The sequence below is a fragment of the Balaenoptera borealis genome, assembly GCF_965194805.1.
Source record: "Balaenoptera borealis genome assembly, chromosome: 4".
Classification (NCBI taxonomy): domain Eukaryota; kingdom Metazoa; phylum Chordata; class Mammalia; order Artiodactyla; family Balaenopteridae; genus Balaenoptera; species Balaenoptera borealis.
Genome location: NC_138861.1, coordinates 85,625,018 through 85,646,611, shown reverse-complemented (window position 1 = coordinate 85,646,611; position 21,594 = coordinate 85,625,018). Strand labels below are relative to the sequence as shown.

Here is a 21,594-nt window from a genome sequence, read left to right as displayed (position 1 = left end):
AGGATAGCTAAATATTCATAAGCTTATTTACTCCTTAAACCTGTTTGGTGTGTTCCAAAGTTTGAAAATCTGATTAAAATTCATGAACAGTACCAGTACTAGGACAGACTTTCAGTGTATGGGTGGTGAGGATGATGATTAGATAGAACTCATCTGTAGAAACTATCACTTTAAAATTCTAGTCACGACTCTACAAATTTCTGTGAAGCCCACTGACCATTCCTTTGCTTTGGGGGTCCTCGGCCTTTGCTATTTTGTCTATTACTTATGAATTATAGATGTTAGAGCTAAAAGAAACCTTAGAGGCCATCTTGAAGGATTTTCCTATTACTTTACTTTTACATTTAAAAATATGATTAACTTGAAATTTTTTCCTAGTATTTAACGCAGGGAAACTTTTTTTCTCCTAAAGAACTGGTGTGCTTTCACTGTTGGATAATGGAAATTATACAACACATCATGTTGTTCAAAGTTTAGATATCTTTATTGCTGTTTTCACTACCTTGTGTACTCACATATTTCTACTAAAAACCACCTCAGACACCCTTTAGATATAGATAAATTGAACCTCTCACTTTAAAGAAGAAGAAACAGGTCTTGAGAAGTTAAGTGACCTATCCAAGGTTATGTATTTTTGTTTGTTGTTTGTCTGGACTCACCAACTGAATTAAGCTTCTCGTAGACAAAGAAAAGCTCTTTTGTTCCCTGGAAGCATATAGTACAGAAATGAACACAAGCAGTCGTAATAAATGCCAAGTGAATGAATGCAAGCCTCATAGGTGCTTTCCCCCATGAACAGGTCTGAGAGATCAAGGTGGATGCAGTGTCGATTGGATGATCCTGTCTTCTACTTCAGAGACCTGGTGTTGGTTAAGGCTGGGCTGGGCCAGGGGGAGGGAACAGGCTTATACTTCCTGAGCTTCTGTAGAAATATTTATAATTTTAAATCTTCTCAACGTGACAGAATTCAATCTGTACATGTGTGTAGTGGTATGAACATTGTCATATATAATAGGTGGGGATGGGAAGGCAAATATAATTTGGTACATTTCTGGAGGATAGTTTGACAACATCAAGAGCTTTACAGTAGTCATTAAAAGCAGTTCCTTCTCATTAATTCCATTTATAGAAATTTACCCCAAGAAAATAATTGGAGACATGAATAAAATTTATAGTCAGGTATGTTCACTACTGTGGTATTTATAGCATAATGTAATGAACATAATAGTATGTATTTATATGTGATGTAACAAACATAATGTTCAACAGTATGGAAATGGCTATAAAAATACAGCATAGTTGTAGGCTAGAATACTTATTTCATGTTCTCAACTCTGTTAACCTTGTTAAAAAATATTTTAGAATATATATGAAATATTTTTAAAAACTTAAAAAGGACTAAATATACTATAATGTTAACTGCGGTTACCTTTCGATTGTGGGATTATAAGTAATTTTATGTTATTCTTTAATTTCCAAGTTTCCTTTCATTAATATGCTTTCAGAAGAAGAAAAAATATATATAATTAAAACAATTTTAGCTCTCTGAGTCCCTGAATCCAGAACCCAGCCTAGAGGATATGAAAAGGGACTTCGGGGGGGCATGGGGAGTCGTTGGGCAATCAGTGTCACCAGTAGCCCCTCCCTAACACACAGGGATCTACTGCCTCTACCTTTCAAAGCTAAGTGAGGGCCGTGTCTGCGGCCGGGAGGGCTGCCCGTCCAAGGTTCTGGGTGAAGCTGATACGAGCAGCCTCTTTCTTCTATGCCCCCGTCCCTGCCATAGCATACATAGGATTATCACCCACAGAATAATAATACCTTCTGTCTGTGGAGAATTATATAGTTTTCACAGTATATTTACATATGTTATAATTCACTGGATTGCCATGATTTGGAGAGTCTAACGTAACAGTAGTTATTTTTACCTTATATGACAGGTGAGGAAACAGAAATTAGAGAAGGCACAAGGATTGTTCGAGAACATACCAGTATCTTCTGTAGCTTGTACAGTCAGGACCCTTCCTTGCATCCAAAATTTCGAAAGACAACTCTGATTGAAATACCCTTGATCTTTTTTTTTTTTTTTTTTTTTTGTGAGGGAGACAGATTTATAAGCAATACACATTTTTCCTTAATTCCTAAGATGCTCACATATCAGCAGTAGTTTTTCCTCTTGGGCCACAAAGATGTAAACAACAAAGAAATAAGGATTTTATATTGTCAGTTCAAAATGACTTACCAAATGACTTATCAAGTTGTATGTACTACTAACATTGAGACATAAACATACACCAGGTACGCATTGTCTATACAGCAGACATCTTGGTTCATAAGAATGAAAATTTAATGTTTTCCTTAAGTGAAGAAGAAAAGGACACCAGCGGATGTACTTACCAAAACCCACCAATTTGATTTGTCTGGTCCTTTACACGATGTTGAGTAAGAATATACAAGGAGATTCAGGCAGCTTCCTTGGGATTTCTCAGTCCAATTTGTGGAGTGCCCTTTGAGGCAAATCCTAAGAGGTAAAAACAAAATTGCTAGGAATGTTTTCTATTTGAGTATAATTTTCATATGTGCATTACGAATTTGGGGCCATTTCCTTCAAAAAATGAACTACTATTACTAATGACCATAGTCTCTACAAACCAAGAAATGCAACCCTTTATTCCTCCTCCTGTCCTTGAAAAGACAGGGAACAGTAATAAGAAAATGACCAATTTCTTCCATTTGTTTTATTTTCCCCCCTGTCTTATTTATCCGCAACCCCCCGCCACCGACTCCAAAATGCACAACACAATGTTTAGGAATGAATACACATGTAGCTTAGATTCACAAAAAGGAGAGGTGGCGCTCTTTACAGAGATGATCCTATCTAGCTCATGGCCCCCCCTCCCCCATTTGGGGGCTTACGACACATGTCACTATGAATCATCACACTCTTGCCTGCTGAATCCAAAGAGGGTCTCAAAAACCACTGAAACAAGCGCTCCAGCCAACCACTACCAACTGATTAGAAGTGGTAATAAAAGCAACTTGTTATTCTGCCCTAAAATGAATAGTTAAGACTCTTCTGAGGATGTTCTCTGCATGCAGTACTATAAAAAGTAGGATTTGGGATCCTAGGATCATCTTAAAAGTCATGATATACAAAACATTCAAATTAAGAAACTTAAGTTCAAGATAAGGGTATTTTGGGTGAGACGTTAAAATATATCCTAAGCACAAAACTTGTACCTGTATTTCACATCTGGAAATATGATCTACCAAACTTCAGGAATATTCTCTCCTCACTATGGAGAGCCCTCATTAAGCCATCTGAATTATCCAGATGACTTCCACGATTCCATATGGCACAGTGGCTGCAACACCAGACTCGGAGCACCTAGAAGACTGGGATTTTAACTCTAGCTCTGCCATGCCTTGTTCTGTGTTCTCAGGCAAATTATTTTATGTGGCTGAGCCAAAGTTTGCTCCCCTGAAGAAATAAAAGAGTTGGATTACCAGTAGTTTTCAAACTGGTTTTTTAATATTTGTTTTGTTTTGCTTCGTTTTTTTAGGTGTAGTGTCCTTTCTTCCACCAAAAATTTACCTCGATGCAGAAACAAACTGATGAAACAGGAGCTGGCTAAACTGGTGGTTGGGGATGATATGGGGAAGCATCTCCACCCATTCTGCTCCATCATCCACGGGGGGGCTGTGTGGGAACACCATAGGATCTTTAGGACCACAGAGCACAATTTGGAACCTGCCAATTAAATGGCCTCTAGGGACTTCCCTGGTGGTCCAGTGGGTAAGACTCTGCGCTGCCAATGCAGGGGGCCTTGGTTCGATCCCTGGTCGGGGAACTAGATCCCACATGCATGCCGAAACTAAGAGTCTGCATGCCGCAACTAAGAAGCCCGCATGCTGCAATGAAGATCCCGTGTGCTACAACTAAAACCCGGCGCAGTCAAAATAAGTAAATAAATAAACAAATAAGTAAATGGCTTCTAAAGTCAGTTACAGCTCCAAAATTATTCTGCCATAACTATCTCTATATTGCAATGACTGGCAAGGCATTCAATGGGATTCATAACTTTATGGGAACACAAGCAATAAAACTAAATCAGGGCTTCCCTGGTGGTGCAGTGGTTAAGAACCCGCCTGCCAATGCAGGGGACACGGGTTCGAGCCCTGGTCTGGGAAGATCCCACATGCCGCGGAGCGGAGCAACTAAGCCCATGTGCCACAACTACTGAGCTTGTGCTCTAGAGCCTGCAAGCCACAACTACTGAGCCCACGTGCCACAACTACTGAGGCCTGCACACCTAGAGCCCGTGCTCCGCAACAAGAGAAGCCACTGCAATGAGAACCCCAAGCACCACAACAAGGAATAGCCCCCACGTGACGCAACTAGAGAAAACCTGCGTGCAGCAACGAAGACCCAACGAAGCCAAAAATAAATAAATTAAATAAATAAAAAACCCAAAAAACAAAAAACTAAATCATACTCCAAAAAAGATGTTAAAGAAAAAAAAAAACTAAATCATGAGCTGGCTTTAATCCTTATTATCAATGATCTACTAAAAAAAAAAAAAAAAGCCACACCCTCAAATAAATCATAGAGTAATTGCTGTTAAACTCTGTACATCTCAAAGCATATAATCCTCACCCTCGTCTGTGAGGTCGATTTTCTAAATGCTACATCTTGGATAATACCTAATGATCAGCATCACAGTGTCTGATAAATAAAAATAAATGTGCAAATTACAAGCCGTGTCCTGAAATTAATTCTACCCTGTCAAGGCAACAGAATAAAATGTAGACTCCTGCACTATTCATTTACGAGTTAAGTGAATCCAGACAAATTTATTGAACTTTTCTGAGCCTCAGTCTCCACATCCATAAAGTGGAGCTAATTCCTTGCAGGACTGCATGGAGAACAGAGAAGATACTTGTAAAGCACCATTCCTGGCACACACTTCTGCAGAACTGTAAGTTTTCTCTCTAAAATGGCAAATTTTTTCCTTTGAGAAATAATATCATGGTAATGGACATGTAAACTCTATGAATTGGAAGCAAATTATTAATATATAAATGAAATTATAGGTTTTATATAGTTTTGTGCTAAATCTTAATGATGGGAAGAAGAATTATTGAAATGCCTTTCACAGCTATTCAAGTAACAGAAAATTTCCCCCAAATAAAACACTTCGGACTATTTGTTTCCAGAAAAATCTGATTTTCCAGAATGGCTCCAAACATAACCCATTTCGTAAATATTTTAATATTATTTTGTCATAAAAATCTCCGAGCGAAACCCACATGCTACTTTCCTCCTGTGGCTTCACACTCCTCCTGACACAAAATTGGGTGTCTCAGGGTACCCTGTTTGAGAAGTCGATCTCTAGTACAAATCCTCCATTTTACTGTGGAGGAAACTGTCTTACTGAAGGTCATGTAAAATTTGTGGGGAAGTTCTTAGAGAAAAGAAATATTTCCAGACATAAACTGGGTTAATTAATTCATTCCAACCCCTCACCCACTCCTCGTTCTGTGAATAAGCTATGGATATTGTCCATTATATCATGAAGTCTTTAGGAAGACCAACTGGGGAAATTTTCTTAGATTCCAGTAGAAGAAAAAGCTGTTCTGAGCAGAACACTGGTTTGTTTTCAATTTTTCAGGCATGTGAATCTTAAGAGTTACTCATGGGTCCTTCTTCAACAAACGGTGGGATCTGAGGGCAATCGTTTGTTGGACTTACGACGCCTGTGGCATCATCTTAATTTGCCTACCCTGACTTTTTTACCCTCTCTTCTTTACTTTGTCTACCATATGTATTTTTGAAAGCTGTTCAAATCCACTTTTGCAATGAGGCAGGGTGTAAATAAGTATGTGAAATTAATAAATGTATGGTTTCCCAAAGGATGTTCCAATCTAATATCAAGTTCCATGTCACGTTCTGCTTCTCTCAACTCTCACGCATAAACCGAGGCGAAAAATAACTTTCTCACCCCGACTCCTCCACCAACAAATGAGAATTCTGTTTCTTAAAAGCAAATCCTTTCCAAAGATAAACCAGTTGCCCACACCCAGGGACGCTAGTACACGGGCCTAAAGCTACCGGGAGACTACCAGGGCAACAGTCTAGTAACAGAGCTCTGGTTCTCGCTCTGCCACCAGCAGTGTGAGACCACCCGTTGCCACTTAGCTTTTTGGCCTCAGCATCCTCACCGGTATACTGAAGCTGCTATTAACACCACATGTGAGAGTCGTTACAAGGATAAAATGAGACACTACATTTGAAAGCATCATGTAAACTGCCAACCATCAACTCCAGCCTGGATGTCTGCAGTAGTATCCCAGCTGACTTCGACCCATCCACTCTTGCCTGCTGCAATCAATCTGGCTCTCAAGACAGGCAAAGTGACCTTTAAAAAACACACAATTTGATCATGTCACCCTCCTGCTTAAACCTCTACACTCTCTTCCACTGCCCTTAGAATAAAATCAGTATCCCTAGTAAGGGGTATAAGGAAGACTTTGGCTCCTCCTCCAGCCTCATCTTGTGTCACTTCCCCCTTAACACTTGCTGTTCCCAGTGCTTTAAACCCTCACCAATGCTCCTACCTAGCCAGCTTTTCTCATCCTTACACTTCACTCCTCAGAGGTCATCCCTGGAGCCTCTCAAAACATTCCTGAAACATCATATAATCCCTCACAGCACTTCTCATAACACTGGCTTGAACCTCATGAAATTGCTGTTTGGGGGGACAAAAATGGTAGAATATTGGCAACTTGATATGGTTTAATCTTACAGTAGTTGGTAAAATAGCAGTCTTCTCCAGGCAACTGTAAACTTGCCCAGGGCAGAATCTAGATCTGACTCATTACTATAATCCCAGTGTCCCACACACAATCCTAGCACAGAGTAGGTGCTTCAGAGTTTAATTAGTGTGAGGGATTGTTACTACTTTTTTAATGCTAAGCACATAATTTATGTATTGTCATTGGTAGTATCATGTTTTTATTCAAATGCCACTTCTGTGTTGCATAGGAACAAAATGAAGAAATAGAACACAAAAAATCACTTTTTAAAGATTTTCATTTCTGGCATTTCTGGAAAGAAAGAATGAATTCCAGTTAGTATAATACATATCATCGGGGATAGAATTTAGCCCACTGGTATGGTATCATTTATGGATTTTTTCTTTTTTAACTCAAATGTTTCTCACCAAAGGGCAGAAGGAAAACAACTCTCAAAGGAAACCAGATGATTTGGATTTACCTTTTTTTACAGCTTCTGCCACGTGACAGCAAAACAATTAGGGGGGAAAACTAGCATATAAAAGAGTGCTAGACTTGAAACCAAGGAATTTAAAAATACACTTCCCCATGATATTCAAAAAGAATGCATCTAAAACATTCCCAGATCGCCTTACCCAACTATGCCTTATCTTGTGTCCCTCCTGAATTGAACAGAGGAAAGACCAAGTCTAAACAAGTTGGGATGATGTACAGGGTAGGGGAGGCTTGTTCACAAAGCATGTAACTTAATAATATTAATAAGAGCTAATATTCACAGAGTACTTATTATGCACCAGGCACCGTGCTAAGCATTTCGTGTACACTGTCTTATTTAATCATTACTACAACCCCACAAAGCAAATTCTATGGTTATACTCATCCTGGAGATGAGGGAACTAAACAGAGGGAGGCTGGCCATTTGCTCAGGTCCTTTAACTGTAAATGATGAAGCTGGGATTCAAACCCAGGAGGTCTGAGACCAGAATCTGTGCTCTTAATTATTCTGCTCTATGGAAGAATCCGATTGCTTCTACATCCCAGTCTGGAAGAGTGGAAAACTAAAATTTGTGTTATAACAAAAGTGACAAATTACTCTATATGTATTTATATTGCAGCTTCAGAGTCATTTATGAGAAGTCAAAACTGTGAATGGCAAACCCATGGATTTTCAAGGCCCAACATCTAAGAATTTTTTGAAGCGTCTCAATATTCAACTTTAAACAGTAAAAGATATTCTCAACTTGGGTTAGAAATAAAGATAGGAGTTTAACTTTTTGGATGAAAAGTAGAGAATGTTAGATACTCATAAATATCATGAGCTCAGAAATACCTCGTTACCCAATTTGTTCCCTAGATTCTTGAAAAGCTGGCACATTTGGGGAAGTTTTTGAGAAATCAGAGACCCCATGAAAGGAGTAAACAGAGCCTGCAATTTCACTTTCTACGGTTGTCAGTAATCTCTAATCGGATCGTTCTTTCTTGCTAACATTTAATAAAATAATCTACCTCTTTTAGTAGCAAAGAAAACAAACACACTAACATTCACATCACAGAAATTATTTTTAAAATTAACGCAATTACTAATTCTTTACGTATGATTCACAGGCAGTGGTTATTGATATATCACTACCCAACCCCCTCCATCTTTGTGCATTGACATTTGACCCTTTTTATAATGTGCACCTTGTACCAGTGAAACCTAAGGCACCAGCTAGTTACTCATTAAACTTGGGTGCCAAGGGCTGACTTGTACAAATCATGCTGTTAACTGCCCGGCCTGGCCTGTGTGCAGAAGTGGAAAAAGCAATCATCATAGCTGTGAAATTCTGTCATATCGGCAGAACTGAACTACAAATTGCAGCAATTCGTGCCTGACCTCTGATCTGTGAAGTTAGTCTAAACCTTTGAACCTCAGCTTGGAATTGAGAAACAGCATTTACTTGTACCAGAGAAGATGGCTGCTGTGAATAGTTAACTCCGTGGCTGGTGCTCGATCCGCATCCACCTCCCCCAAAGAGTCAACCACAGCAAGAGGCTTATGAGGGCGATCTCGGGAGTAAACGTCCCATAAAGTGGCATTACGAACAAATCTAATGTAAGTAGAAAATTTCAGGATGCAAGTCTTTTAAAGGAGCATATAAAAATAAGTTTTGAAAAGGGGAGAATCTGAGATAACTGAAATCACTGGGAATTTATACCTAGTGATAATGTGCACTAAAAAAAATTCTCTTTACAGGTTAAACAAAAATAGAGTCTCAACTAAACACTAAAATTAACTCTGCTCAATATTCTGCACCAACCTAAATGAGAAAAGAATTTGAAAAAGAACAGATATATGTATAACTGAATCATTTTGCTGTACACCTGAAACGAACACAACATTGTTAATCAACTATAGTCCAATATAAAATAAAAATTAAAAAAAATTCTTACCAGATGGTACCATCTCTCATATTTTTAAACAAATGTATTATCTAATTTCTGTTAGAAATTTACAGCTTTTAAATTTACAGCTTTACAGCTGTAATTTTACAGCTGTAAATTTACAGCTTTTAAATTTACAGCTTTTAAAGCCCATATTAAGCCATTTCTGGGAAAAAGCAATCATGGGAAACCAGTTAAACTTTTCTTTGAACTCAGACTTACCTTCTGATACTAAACATTAGATGTAGGCTAATGAATAAGTATAATAATATATATTTTTAATGTATACATTTTGTCACAACATTGATTCATCATACTTTATTCATAATGAAGAGGGTTTTTCTTTTCAGGATTAGCTTCAAATGCTATCCAAATCGCTCCATTTCCAGGTAGAAAGAAGCAAATAAAGATTCTTTATCTCTGGTTTCTTTGAGTTAATATTAGAACAAATCTAAACAGCACATAAAATATAACTAAACTATTCGTTCTAACAAAAGTGAAACTAATTTATATAGTCTTTAAAGTATATAAACCTACACTTAACTAATTCCATTTTATAAACTTTACTATTGGTTTGAAAAAAATGATTGATACAAGAGAGTCTTCTTATACCAGCACTTTACTCAGAGGAAAAGTCATTATCACTAACTTCTGTGCAGTAACTCTCAAGAGCTAATTCCATTAATTTCTCATTTTTCCTTACCACGTCACTTAAAATTTCTTTAACGACTGACTCTGAAATGACTTTGGAAAATAAATGTGGACATTATTGATAAATTCCTGCTTTTTGTCCCATAATTAAAATAGCAGCAATCTATGAAAACATGACTTTTTTTTTCCACCTAGTTTTTTCAAGTTTGTTAAAGTGAAGAGATGCTAGACAAACTAATTTTTTAAAAAAATGTTCTTAGCTTAGGAATTTCGGTTTTGCTGCTGGTAAGACAAACTGTGCAGCATTTGAAATTCTCACAAACTTCCTTTTTTTTTCTTTTTTTTTGCCTTCGGTTAAAAACAAAACAGATCATTTGTTTATTCTACATGATCTAAATTACTTTAACCAACTCCTCTCTTCCAATTACAACAAATAAGGTGTTCCCTACCTTTCCAGGGTTGAAATCTGGATGCAACAGGCTAATGGTAACAAAAGCTTTCCTTAAGCAAACTTCGTTCCTGATCCAGGAACTGTGTAACTCTGTTATACATGGCACACCTCTCCTCATTGGTCAATGAGCTTTGGCCACTTAAATGCCTTGGGAGTCATTTGCTAAGGGCACCTGAAATGAACTTGAGTGGGTGGTACCGAAAGAAGGGAGGTGTTAAAATTGCCAGATACAAAAGGCTCAAAAGCCGCCTGAAAATTTAATAGCAAACCTACTGTAATAAATGGATCTGGGGAAGACCCAAGAAGACAAAAGCTCTGACATTTCATAGAGAAGGAAATTTAACTGAAATATTTTATTCATACACCACTACTGACTAAAAGGAAACAAATGATTTTTTAAATGCACCTTCCTAGAAACAAGATGGACGTCCATTACATTGTTCTGCTTGTTGCAAAGAAAACAGTAATTCTTACTTCACTTGAGTTGTTGAGTTCTAAACACTTAATGTATGAACACACATATAAAGTGCTTAGAAAATTTCCTGGCATATAGAAAGTACTCAAAAAATACTACTATGATTTCTTAGAAATGTTCTATGTTTAGCAAATATTGTTTTTTTTCTTTTCATTGTATCTGGGGTAGGTAACTTGGAGTGAGTGCCCTTCATCTTTTCTACTAATCACTACCAATAATTGGGTTTATGATAAGCCTGGCAGAAAAAAGATAGAGGCAAAAATTACACAAGAACTAAACCCTCATTTATTTTACTTTATCCATTTGGAACTGGAAATGGATTTATTGGTAAGAGGCAGAGAAAAATAGAAGGGACAGAGAAAGAAAAAGGAGCGGTAAAACATGATTCATGGATAATAAAAACAGTCCGTACATAACAATGGATCAAGAGGACCTGAAGCACTTAAGCAGAGTAAATACACTCCTCTTCAAGCAGTGAAGAGATGGAACCCACTCTGGGGGTTGAGTCTGTCAGTTCAGGCAGCTGGGAGGTAAGGGGAGAAGGGGCCAGAAGATGGACTGGAGGAGGGTTCCTGAAAGCTAACCTGTGACATCTGGGACCACCTGAACCAGGATTAACATGAGCTCCACAGCATACAAAGAGAGGAACAGATCTGAAACTCTTCCTAAAACAAACATTTCAAACTTGTGACCTCAAGTTTTCCCTTAGCTGTTATTCTGTAATTGCGAACCTTATTAAATCCCATGAACTTTAGCAATTTGAAGTAGCCAGGATGGGAAGTAAAAAGGCCAGAGTGACAAAGTTTTAAATCTGTTTATCTACCTATATTTTTTAAGAGAAACAGTTTTATTACTCCCAAATGAAATAATCTAAAGCTATCAGTAGTGACAAGAAAATTATCAGCAGGTTACTTAGTAAAGGGTCAAAATCCAGAACAAGTCTAAGATTATAATCATGTTAAATATCGTATAAAACTAAATTGCTAGGTTCTGATGAAAGGAAAATGGAAGCAATTTTTCAACGATACTAAGGCAGCGTTTCCAAAAAACTACTGACTTCAGACTAAATTCCTTTTGACTACAAAAGGAACCCAGAAAATCTGCCTTGTATATAAGAGTAATTGAGTATATTATATAAGAATTTTTATAAATTCTGGATGTGTGACATGCTTTAAGCATTAGGAAGAATATTTTTCGTTTGGAGGTTTGGTGTATGAATGGGTGTCAGTCAAGTGGGTGAGCACATGTGACAGAGAAAGAGAGAGAGAGAGAGAGAGAGTGTGTGTGTATGTGTGAATCCTTATACCAAACATTACCAAGAATGCAAAAACATAGGAAACAAACCAACTCAGGATGATAAATTTTAAGAGTAAGGTGGTAAGGACAGCGCAGCTTTTCACTGAATATCTAAAAGCAATAATTACAACTACCGCCTGCCCTAAACAAAAAATGAGCAACTTCTCCCTACTTTTGCTTTGAACAGAGTTAATTTAAAAAATACATATATGGCACACAGATATCTACGGTCTTGGCAAAAACAATGCACACAAGTTATTATAAATGTACACAATATAGACAAGTACATGAAAAAAGTAAAAGTCATCCCTTCTACTGGTAGTGACACTGACTCCTATTACATAGCCCTCGATGTAGGGAGATGTATCAGTATAAAAACTGTGTGTCAGTGGCATCAGAGTAGACACATGTTACATTTGCTGCCTTAACTTCTGATGGCTCTGGCGTGCCTTGGTCATCCCTGGAAGAGCATCCTTTGTTCTAACAAGGCAACTTTGTTTTTAGAGTGGACTGACAGCAGGTAAATCTGAGATTTGAGACAGTAGAGAAAAGAAAAAAAGAAAAAAAAATACAGGTGCAAAATAGAAGCTTGAGACAAGATGAGCTCTAAGGAAGATCTGGAAAAAGGAATAAGAAACAAGATTCAGACAGGCCTGGGAGAAGAGAAATTGAAGCATGAGTAAAGACCTGGTAATAAGCCAGGAAATTGTTATGTGGGCTATTTTAAATATAGGTAATATCCATTAAAGTCCCTTTTACATCCTACTAGGAGAACATTCTTTTTTATTTTCACTTACCTAAAGGCTTAAAGATATAGCTGATGTAAAGATCAAGTGAAAGTGTGTTTGCTCTTTATTTAATAGCAGTATATAGTTTTCCAGAAGTAAATTTTACACTATGTATTTAGAATTTCAAAACCTTTGCTGAAATTGGGCATTGTATTAATGCATGACTAAAGTATAAGAGGAAGAAACTGCACACACACACACAAACACACACACACACTGAGGTACTAGTCTTCATCTGAAAAAGTGTCGATTACTGGCACTGATGCCATATATCTGTATTGATGGTGTCAGCAACAATAGTTGGTCATGACACTAACTAACCAACATTGGAAAAGTGAGTTCAAAGAGCTGAACGCATGCAGGTATACATACGAGCGTCCTCCTAAAGAATGTATGTGATAAACACAGAACCCACCAGAAGAATGGCAATATTATAAAAGGATTAACGCCTCCAAGACAGCTTTTGGTTTCCACATACACGCAACATATACATGCCTTGGCCTCAGCTGCATGCGTTGTTAACATCCCTTTACCTGCCCTCTTCCACCACTATTTTAGACCGAAAAGTCTTTTTCTACTTTTATGTATTCTCTTTCGGTTAATTTGTTAAATATCCCATTAACGATATCAACAGGAAGAATTAAATAATGGACATTGCCGTATCTGGGCTGATGAGTTTATCTTATCTGGACATCAGAAAAGGATCTGAGGGCTTTCATTTAAAAATTTTAAATGGTATCTTCTCAACTGGTACAATTGCTTTAAAGAGTAAAATTATAATAACTAATATTTGTGTATTTCATTCACTCAATCAATATTATCAAGTACCTTCTAAGTGGCAGGCACTGTCCTAGGTACTGGGGCTATAACAGTAAGCAAAACAGACAAAATCCCTGCCCTCATGAATCCTATAGTCTCATCGGGGGAGACAGACATTGAATGAGTAGATCAGTAAAATATATAGTATGTTAGATTATGAAAGAGCTAAAGAGAAGAAACAGCAGGGAAGGAAGATGTGTGTGTGTGGCCAGAGCGGCGGGGGACCATCCTGCACGGTCCCTGTCTTACAAGGGAAAGTATATTTATTATTACTTATTATAAAAATTAAGCTTGGAATCCATTAGATGTCTAGTGGGATACACTCTTAAAGCATATACCTACCCTCATTTAAATCATATGTCAAGTACTTCCTGCTTACATAGCATAGCTATTTAATGTGGATATAGGCAAGGCAGTAGACATCTTAAATATAGTAGTTAAGAGCCAGGTACATGGTATTACAGAAAGGAACCCAAGAGAGAATGAAGTGCTTTGGGATGATTGTTTTGAAGTAAAACGAATTTTCCCCTCTTTTCTCAGGTTATCAGGAACTTCAGAGGGTTTAAACTGGCCAGGCTGGGCTGCGGTGGGATCTGCTCTCACCCTTACCCTAGCTCACCCCCTTTACCCCTATTTAATCACAGTCTTTAGGTTCACCCTTATTGGGGATATGCGGGGCTGAGTCCCTACTTCCTGGAAATGTTCATCATGACAGGGAACACTGACTCAGAGAGAGGAAGAAGAGAGAGGTGGGCGTGGATCAGGTCTACTAACTTTTTTTCAGAATCTAGGGTTCCAGCATCAGCACTGCATGAGTTAATCCAGAAGCTTTACAATATTATATGTTAATTATCCCTACTACAGAGCTTGTCTCTAACTTCTCAAAGTGACAGAGAGATTTACCCAATAAAGTATAACCCTATGCCATATCCAACCAACTCCTTCCTTCCCAAGCTTTACTCAAGCCAGGGGTACTTTTTTTTTACTTTAAAATTTATATTTCTCACAAAAGCAGTCCTTCTAGTGTTCTCCACCTTCCTGTGTCACAGGCAGACATGAGGAGACCACAGACTTCAAGCACCCATGTTTATTACATACAACACTGACAAGGGTACATTTGGGGAAGCAGCCAATGAAGAGGCACAAAGCAGAATCATCACCTAAATTTCCTAACTTTTACTTAAACTCATCACCTCCATCTATAATAAAATCACTGTAGCTAACTTCTCTCTATAGCCCTTGTCAGATACAAGACACTGTTACTAAATGCTTCACATATATTAACACATGCATCCCTCATAAATACATCTTGCAGTATGTACTAGTAATGTCTCCATTTTACAGATGAGTAAACTAAGGCAAAAGAAATAGAGTAACTTGATCAAGACAAACAGCTAGCAAATAGTGGATGAGGATTTGAACCCAGGCACTCTGGCTCTGAGAGATCACATTTTACCACATCTAGATAAGTAATCTTCCTTCCTTCCTCCCTCTCCTTTCTTTCCTCTTAATCACCTACCTCTCTAGCTACCTACCCACCCTTCACCTTGCTGCTCTGAGCCTGCCAGTGACAGGCGTTTCTGTACTTACAGAAAACCTTTGGAACATTTGGGGGCAGGGATGGGGGCCTCGCCTTGCGGCTGTGCAGGATCTTAGTTCCCCGACCAGGGGTGGAACCCGCGCCCTTGGCAGTGGAAGCGCGGAGTCCTAACCACTGGACTGCCAGGGAACTCCCTTTGGAATAAGATGGTAAATTTGGAGCCAGGGAGGAAAACCTTTAATGCTCGGTGAGTAAAATGATAATTTATAAAAGTCACAGAATCTAATTTAAATCTAAAGACAATTCTCTCCCTAAACTCTTCCTCTATCTTAGGCAGCATTCTTCATTAATTCTTAGAAACCTGTTAGATTTTAAAGTGATCCCTTTCTGCCCCTCTACCATAGCAAACTGTAGTGTCTCATAATTACCAGCCTTTACCCTTATATATCCTGTTGTAGTTTTAACAGACTCTTTTTTTTAAATTAATTAATTAATTAATTATGGCTGTGTTGGGTCTTCGTTTCTGTGCGAGGGCTTTCTCTAGTTGTGGCAAGTGGGGGCCACTCTTCATCGCGGTGCGCGGGCCTCTCATTATCGCGGCCTCTCTTGTTGCGGAGCACAGGCTCCAGACGCGCAGGCTCAGTAATTGTGGCTCACGGACCTAGTTGCTCCGCGGCATGTGGGATCCTCCCAGACCAGGGCTCGAACCCGTGTCCCCTGCATTGGCGGCAGATTCTCAACCACTGCGCCACCAGGGAAGCCCCAGACTCTTTATTTTTAAAAGAGGAAGTTCAGAATAAATATTGAATGCAAGTGGAGAGGAGATATCTATTACAAAGTCATAAATAATGTGTAAAATCCAAGCCCTGTGTTCCACATTTGCTAGAGAAAAGTCATAATGTAAAAGGTAGACTGCCCCCCGCCCCCAATGAGCAATCAGGTTAATGAGAGCTCAGGAAGTGTGTGATCTTGCAAAGTATTATGTAAGTTTTGCTCTTTAATAATTAAATGGTGTTTTACTAATTTCCTCTAAATTACCACAGAAATCCCCTACCATTCTGGATTTACCAAGTACTGTGCTTTTCCATCCAAATGTGTTTATTTTCAATAATATTCTGGGACGTATTCAAGCTCAGGGGGAGAAAGCAGTCAAAGACCTGGACCCTGATGTGGACTCTATTAACGAGGAGCTAATAATCTTTTTGGAGAGATAATTAAATGTCAAACAATTAAAGCATATAAAATACCGGGTGAAACGCAGCATCACCTGCTGTGCAGGCACTAAGTGCTATAGAGTCAGGTAGGGAGTGTTACCAAATTGACCAAAGTCCACGGGGAAAAGCTTCCTGCCAGAGATGCCAGTAGGCTGCATTCTGATTTACAGTCATATTAGGTTACTAACACGGCAATCACAAACCTCACCACTTTAAAACATGCACTTCTCTGAATCTCTTTACTTTGTGATTTAACAAAAAAAAAAAAAACAAACTTCTTTCCTGAAGAATTTTTTTTATTTCAAGAATTGGGTATTATCAACATTGGCATTAACCTTAAACGTAATATATTTTATAAATATAATACCTTAATCAACCAAGAAATTGAATATTGTCTGGGGCTTGAATGGCTGTCAAGGTACTAAATAAGTTATGTTGTCTTTAACAGACTGTGAACATTTTTTTTTTCTTAAAGAAGCTCTTACTTTGAAAACATAGAAGTAGATATTGTAAAGAAAAAAATTTTTTTAATATGGAAATAATAGAAACTGTACAAAAAAGAATCTAGCAGATTAAAACTTTAGCTGCTGTGGATCTATAAACACTGGTTAAGTCATTAATTAGAAACACGAGGACATCTTTAAAAGATCAACTGAAAGGCTGATTAGTTTAGATAGAATGCTAAAATTAGCGAAGAGTATATGTTCAAGAAAAAGGACAACACAAAATAGTACTGAAGCAAACAGTTTAGACATAATGAACTTAATTTTCTATGAGCAAATGGTAACTTCTCAAGACACTCAATTTTGAATTGGTTATATGAGTCATTTGATCATTCAACAAATGGTTACTGGTCATCAACTGTCTTTGTTCTAGACCCTGAAGATAAAGTGGTGACCAAGACAGACGAGATCCTTCCTGTTATACTGGGGAAACATAATAAACAAGCAAATATATATGTTTTGGGGAGGGGGCATAGTGACAAATGCTATGAGGAAGAATAAAGCAGAGTTAGGAGGAAAAAAATGGAGGCTGTCCTTTTTCTCTCAAGGAAAGATTGCAGTGGGGGAGGAAGCTGGGGGTATCTGAAGAATAGCAAGAAAAGAAGAGTGATGCTGAAGTAGAGTGAGCAGAGCAAACAGGGGTCAGATGAGGGGCTTATAGGCAAGGACTTTGATTCTGTTGGGCTTAATGGAGGATTCTGAGCAGAAAAATGATGAGATCTGATTTTCTTTTTCTTAAGATCACTCTGGAGTAGAAAAGAGGTCCCAGGCAGGCAAAGGAGGAGAGGTGGGCTGGAGGCTGTTCCGGTCACCCAGGGATGGGATGATGGTGGCTTACACGAGCCTGGTAACCCTGGGGTCATGAGAAGGGAAGGTGACTTTGAGTAGTATCATAAAGGCAGAGTGGACAGAGCTGGCTAACGGATGACCTGCGGGATGGCAGTGTCCAGGATGACTCACATTTCAGCCTGAGCAACTGGGAGAAGGGTGGCGCCATAATACCGCGTCAGTAATATGGGGCAAAACGTTTTTCATGGCACGGCATTCGGTCATAAGCAGTAAAAGCACAAATATATAGTGTGAGTGCTGTTAACCATCAGGCAGCATTTTGGAATATTATTTTTAAAAATCTAGGTTTGAGCCAACCAACACCCTCAGTCCTTAACTTCATTGCTAAATGTATTGTGCATAAACTCTGCAGTCCTCTCCATTTCTAGTTTTCTCTGGGAGTTTTATGGTTCTTTAATTCAAAAGAATGTACACACTATGGAAAACAGACTTCAGGGCCAAGAAACAAAAAATATACAAAATATAGTCTCAGCAACCTCCGTTATTAAAAGCAATAAACTACACATTTAAGAGACACACTGGGTGGGTGGGAGAGAGGGTATACAAAAGATCCATACCCTTGGAAACTGCCAAATTTGAGGGAAATACAGACTTGCATAAACAAGAGCCTGCCTGGAAAGCTTGAGAAGCTCCCGAGGCCTGGTGGAGGTGGAAGTGGAGGGCCATAGTGAGTGGGCGCCTCCCTCATTTACTGTCTGGCCTTCATCTCCACCCAGCCCTTTGAGTTTCCTGCTCTTTGTCTATTCCATACTCTTTCCATGTTGGGCTTCATGATCCCATACTTACTTAGTTCCCCTCATGACTATGGTCTGCTTTCGAAGATCTACATCACTTGGCCTTTACTTTCTATTCTTCCACTTGAAATAATATTCTACAATCTCCTTAGATGTCCTGTATGCTAATAATATTAAATATGCCAATTAATGTACTTATCATATATGCATAGCACATGTATTTTAATCTCTCACTTCTAGGAATTACAAATGACTCTCAAACCCAACAAAATGTTCAGTCTCATTGGTAAGCAAATAAATGTAAATAAAGGCAAGAAATATATTTAAAATATCACTTTTAACCAATAAAATTAGCAAATATTTTTAATGAATAGTGCTAAAATGTCACGCTTCAGTAAGACAAATATAAACTGATCAAAACTTTCCTTAAAAAAACAAAAACTATAATATATATGAAGAGCCTTGAAAATGTTCATTCTCTTCACTTAGCAATGATATCATTAAGATCTATCCTAAAGAAATAATAAAAATGAAGTTTTCATACAAAGATGCTTATCTCAGAATTCTTTATAATAAATTTAGAAATTATCCAAATGCTTCACCTTGAGGAAATGGTTAAATAAATGGTGGTACAGAAGCCACTAAAAATTATATTATTTGTTCAGTCACTAAAAATTACATTTATGAAGAATTTTAATGTCATGAATGAAGGTTTATGACATGTGAGATTAACAAAATAGTACAGAAAACGTATGTATAGTGTGAGCTCAACTGATACTATAGAAATAAAAACTAGAAAAATATTACAAAATATTGAATGCAGTTGTCTCTGGATAGTAAGAATATTGAATATGGGTGATTTAAGTTTTTCTCTTTATGTTCTTCTATTTTAACATTATACATGTTTATCTTCAGCATAACTTTGGTTATCAGAAAAATTAAAATGACCTGATAAATTAATCTCTTGTTTTAGCTTCCTTCTCTCCTCTTCAGCCCATCATTAAGTTCTTACTGCCAATTATTTTCCTTTCCTTTCTTACCAATTTAGCTCAACACTAACTGTGCACAACCTCTTTGCTTCCCTCCTTGTTAGCCACTTTCCCTGCTAACCATCCTGAAAGCAGTAGGAAGAACCATCTACCTTAAGTGTGGCTGGGATCACATTACTCCCATGAAGGGAATTTGATGTGATCCTGGTCATCCATAACATTACAAGCTTTTTGATCATGAACTGCAAATCTCTGTTTAACTTGTGACTACAAACCACTGCATAATTTCCCTTTGTTCCTCTCAAGCTCGACAGACACACAACCACATACAGAATCCCCAACTACCTTTCTACTTCCTATGTCCGAACAGATCCTTGTTTTCTTTTACAATTCTCCTCCAGGATCATCTTCCTCAGAAAGGCTTCTAATCCACGTACCTGCCTTTCTCCAAATGACTTTACTGCCACATTGCTTCAGCATTCCTACTTTTTTTAATACAGTTGACAAGTGTGTGTTTGTCATTTGCAATCAGACTTGCAAATCGATGAGAATTCCTGTTTCATCACAGCACGGCATAAACTATAATTCCATATTTGAAAATTAAAACTTATACACAAAGTTTAAGACTTTCTCTTGGTTTTGTTGTTGTTGTTGTTCACTTACATAGTTGTCATATTTGCATGACAAGCTGATAGCACCTTACTAAATATATCATATCCAAGCCATTTGCTTTCAACCTCTCTCCCTGCCAAGGACATACACAGAAAACATATGTATAGTGTGATCTCAACTGAGACTATAGAAATTCACTAACTTGGGTGCTTAACAATTGCTCTTGATAAGAATTCCAAACTATTGGTAAAATATTTTTGACTTACAATATGGAGCCATAAATCATAATAAGAAAACTCAGGGACTTCCCTGGTGGTCCAGTGGTAAAGAATCTGCCTTACAATGAAGGGGACGCAGGCTCGATCCCTGGTCAGGGAACTAAGATCCCACATGCCACAGGACAACTAAGCCCCCGTGCCACAACTACTGAGCTTGCGCGCCTCAACTAGAGAGCCTGCATGCTGCTAACTACAGAGCCCAGGCGCCCTGGAGCCCACACGCCACAACTAGAGAAGAGAAAACCCACACGCAACAACTAGAGAGAAGCCTGTGCACTGCAACGAGAGATCCCATATGCCTCAAGGAAGATCCTGCATGCCGCAACAAAGACCCAACGCGGCCAAAACTAAATAAAATAAATAAATAATAATTTTAAAAAAGGAAAAAAGAAAAGAAAATTCAGACTGGGAAGAATCACTGTGCAACAAAGACCTCAAAGCTCAATCTCTTTAGCTTTTTCGTGAGCAACTATGAAAACAATTAGGAAGAAGGAAAGTCACATTAAGAGATGCTACCTCTGCATAGTAAGAGTATACATGTATGTGCCTCTGCTGTTCTCCTACCATATTTGTTTCAGGTTTCCAATTTGAAATCCATATGTGTCCTTGACATGTCAGTGCTCTGAGAAGCACCTCATTTCTTTGGGTTTGTTTTACAGAAAAGGAAACCAAAACAATGGCAATGGAGCAACTTATTAACACAGTATGTTTTTAGAAATGCCAAAACTGAAATTATCAGTCCCAGAGTAAGTTCCAAGTGAAACTACGAAAACATTCATATGAAAATCACTTTGAAGTGTTAATGAAAATGTTAGTGTCGATCATGACTCCTTATAATTACTCAAATGGACAAGTTTTTAAATTGGAAAAAACACATTACTGTGAAAACATACGCTTATGAAGAGGAACTCGACACATCCCTCAAACTTACAAGCAAGTGATTAACAATAACTGCTTATTAAAATTCTTTTGAGTGGTTATCACTAAAACTACAAAATAGTAATAATAATAATTAATTGAAGAAATAGAATACCATTAATGATATTTAGTTCTCTTTCAGAAATGAAGAATTAAAAAATTATGATATAAGAAATCTCCATTTTAGATTCTTTATATGCACATACCTATGTGCCAAAAGACACATCAGTTAATAGTTGAACTTAGGTTGGAGAATTA

At 37.9% G+C, this 21,594-nt stretch overlaps 2 protein-coding genes across 14 annotated transcripts in view; one reads left to right on the top strand and one right to left on the bottom strand.

Annotated features, from left to right (window-relative positions):
* The window catches only part of NSUN7 (NOP2/Sun RNA methyltransferase family member 7), a 373,856-nt gene that overhangs the window by 62,154 nt on the left and 290,108 nt on the right, over positions 1-21,594 (top strand). The gene's annotated exons all lie outside the window — the stretch shown is intronic.
* Positions 1-21,594, bottom strand: part of RBM47 (RNA binding motif protein 47) — a 243,245-nt gene that overhangs the window by 32,982 nt on the left and 188,669 nt on the right. For 10 of the 13 annotated variants that reach the window (XM_082390606.1, XM_082390608.1, XM_082390607.1 and 7 more), the window contains one exon: positions 2,398-2,521. The exons of the other annotated variants lie outside the window; for them this stretch is intronic. The gene's annotated coding sequence lies outside the window, so the exon portion shown is untranslated. The remainder of the gene's footprint in view (positions 1-2,397; positions 2,522-21,594) is intronic. 13 annotated transcript variants of the gene reach the window in all.